Raw genomic sequence first — 3,450 nt, 5'->3', positions numbered from 1 at the left:
GCACAATGGTTAGCGCGTTCGGCTGTTAACCGAAAGATTGCTAGTTCGAGCCCACCCGGAAACGTTGGTGTGTTTTGTGATAAATAACGTAAAAAGTCAAAGTTTTTCCATAATACCTGAAGACCATTTAATTTTTGGGCTTCCGTGGCGCAATAGTTAGCGCGTTCGGCTGTTAACCGAAATGTTGTTGGTTCGAGCCCATACGGGAGCGGTGTTGTGAGGTCTCAGATGTAACATAAAAAGTCAAAGTTTTTCCACAATACCTGCCGATCATTTAATTTCTGAGTTTCCGTGGCTCAATGGTTAGCGCGTTCGGCTGTTAACCGAAAGGTTGTTGGCTCGAACCACCAACCTTTTGAATAACAGCGGAGCGCGCTAACCATTGCGCCACGGAAGCCCAAAAATTATTTGGTCGTCAGGTATTGTGGAAAAACTTTGGCTTTATACGTGACATTTGAGATCCCACAACACCGCTCCCGGGTGGGCTCGAACCACCAACCTTTTGAATAACAGCGGAGCGCGCTAACCATTGCGCCACGGAAGCCCAAAAATTATATGGTCGTCAGGTATTGTGGAAAAACTATGGCTTTATACGTGACATTTGAGATCCCACAACACCTCTCCCGAGTGGGCTCGAACCACCAACCTATTGGCTAATAGCCGAACGCGCTAACCATTGAGCCACGGAAGCTCAGAAACTAAATGGTTGTCATGTATTGTGGAAAAGTTTTGACTTTTAACGCTACATCTAAAACCCCACAACACCTCTCCCGGGTGGGCTCTAACCACCAACCTTTCGGTTAACAGCCGAACGCGCTAACCATTGAGCCACGGAAGCCCAAAAATTACATGTTCGTCAGGTATTGTGGAAAAACTCTGAATTTAAACGTTACATTTGAGATCCCACAACACCGCTCCCGGTTGGGCTCGAACCACCAACCTTTTGAATAACAGCGGAGCACGCTAACCATTGCGCCACGGAAGCCCAAAAATTATATGGTCGTCAGGTATTGTGGAAAAACTTTGGCTTTATACGTGACATTTGAGATCCCACAACACCGCTCCCGGGTGGGCTCGAACCACCAACCTATTGGTTAACAGCCGAACGCGCTAACCATTGAGCCACGGAAGCTCAGAAATTGAATGGTTGTCAGGTATTGTGGAAAAGCTATGACTTTTTACGCTAAATCTGAGACCTCACAACACCGCTCCCGGGTGCGCTCGAACCACCAACCTTTTGAATAACAGCGGAGCGCGCTAACCATTGCGCCATGGAAGCCCAAAAATTATATGGTCGTCAGGTATTGTGGAAAAACTTTGGCTTTATACGTGACATTTGTGATCCCACAACACCGCTCCCGGGTGGGCTCGAACCACCAACCTATTGGTTACCAGCCGAACGCGCTAACCATTGAGCCACGGAAGCTCAGAAATTAAATGGTTGTCAGGTATTGTGGAAAAGCTATGACTTTTTACGCTACACCTGAGACCTCACAACACCGCTCCCGGGTGGGCTCGAATCACCAACCTATTGGTTAACAGCCAAACGCGCTAACCATTGAGCCACGGAAGCCCCAAAATTACATGTTCGTCAGGTATTGTGGAAAAACTCTGAATTTAAACGTTACATTTGAGATCCCACAACACCGCTCCCGGTTGGGCTCGAACCACCAACCTTTTGAATAACAGCGGAGCGCGCTAACCATTGCGCCACGGAAGCCCAAAAATTATATGGTCGTCAGGTATTGTGGAAAAACTCTGAATTTAAACGTTACATTTGAGACCTCACAACACCGCTCCCGAATGGGCTCGAACCACCAACATTTTGAATAACAGCGGAGCGCGCTAACCATTGCGCCACGGAAGCCCAAAAATGATTTGGTCGTCAGGTATTGTGGAAAAACTTTGGCTTTATACGTGACATTTGAGATCCCACAACACCGCTCCCGGGTGGGCTCGAACCACCAACCTATTGGTTAACAGCCGAACGCGCTAACCATTGAGCCACGGAAGCTCAGAAATTAAATGGTTGTCAGGTATTGTGGAAAAGCTATGACTTTTTACACTACACCTGAGACCTCACAACACCGCTCCCGGGTGGGCTCGAATCACCAACCTTTTGAATAACAGCTGAGCGTGCTCACCATTGCGCCACGGAAGCCCAAAAATTATATGGTCGTCAGGTATTGTGGAAAAACTATGGCTCTATACGTGACATTTGAGATCCCACAACACCTCTCCCGGGTGGGCTTGAACAACCAACCTATTGGTTAACAGCCGAACGCGCTAACCATTGAGCCACGGAAGCTCAGAAACTAAATGGTTGTCACGTATTGTGGAAAAGTTTTGACTTTTTACGCTACATCTAAGACCCCACAACACCGCTCCCGGGTGGGCTCGAACCACCAACCTATTGGTTAACAGCCGAACGCGCTAACCATTGAGCCACGGAAGCCCAAAAATTACATGTTCGTCAGGTATTGTGGAAAAACTATGGCTCTATTCGTGACATTTGAGATCCCACAACACCTCTCCCGGGTGGGCTTGAACAACCAACCTATTGGTTAACAGCCGAACGCGCTAACCATTGAGCCACGGAAGCTCAGAAACTAAATGGTTGTCACGTATTGTGGAAAAGTTTTGACTTTTTACGCTACATCTAAGACCCCACAACACCGCTCCCGGGTGGGCTCGAACCACCAACCTATTGGTTAACAGCCAAACGCGCTAACCATTGAGCCACGGAAGCCCAAAAATTACATGTTCGTCAGGTATTGTGGAAAAACTCTGAATTTAAACGTTACATTTGAGATCCCACAACACCGCTCCCGGTTGGGCTCGAATCACCAACCTTTTGAATAACAGCTGAGCGTGCTAACCATTGCGCCACGGAAGCCCAAAAATTATATGGTCGTCAGGTATTGTGGAAAAACTATGGCTCTATACGTGACATTTGAGATCCCACAACACCTCTCCCGGGTGGGCTTGAACCACCAACCTATTGGTTAACAGCCGAACGCGCTAACCATTGAGCCACGGAAGCTCAGAAACTAAATGGTTGTCACGTATTGTGGAAAAGTTTTGACATTTTACGCTACATCTAAGACCCCACAACACCGCTCCCGGGTGGGCTCGAACCACCAACCTATTGGTTAACAGCCAAACGCGCTAACCATTGAGCCACGGAAGCCCAAAAATTACATGTTCGTCAGGTATTGTGGAAAAACTCTGAATTTAAACGTTATATTTGAGACCTCACAACACCGCTCCCGAATGGGCTCGAACCACCAACCTTTTGAATAACAGCGGAGCGCGCTAACCATTGCGGAACGGAAGCCCAAAAATTATTTGGTCGTCAGGTATTGTGGAAAAACTTTGGCATTATACGTGACATTTGAGATCCCACAACACCGCTCCCGGTTGGGCTCAAACCACCAACCTATTGGTTAA

General features: G+C 47.7%; 1 non-coding gene across 1 annotated transcript; it reads right to left on the bottom strand.

Moving 5' to 3' along the window:
- Positions 1-1,353: 1,353 nt before the first annotated feature.
- TRNAT-GGU (transfer RNA threonine (anticodon GGU)) lies at positions 1,354-1,426 on the bottom strand. The gene has a single exon. It is a non-coding gene; the product is annotated as a tRNA-Thr (tRNA).
- Between the last annotated feature and the right edge of the window lie 2,024 nt (positions 1,427-3,450).

This window comes from Phalangium opilio, unplaced genomic scaffold (assembly GCF_054372755.1).
Source record: "Phalangium opilio isolate 3A_F unplaced genomic scaffold, DU_Popi_V2 ptg000360l_1, whole genome shotgun sequence".
NCBI lineage: Eukaryota > Metazoa > Arthropoda > Arachnida > Opiliones > Phalangiidae > Phalangium > Phalangium opilio.
The sequence above is the reverse complement of the archived record's forward strand: the minus strand, read 5'-3'. Positions and strand labels throughout refer to the sequence as shown.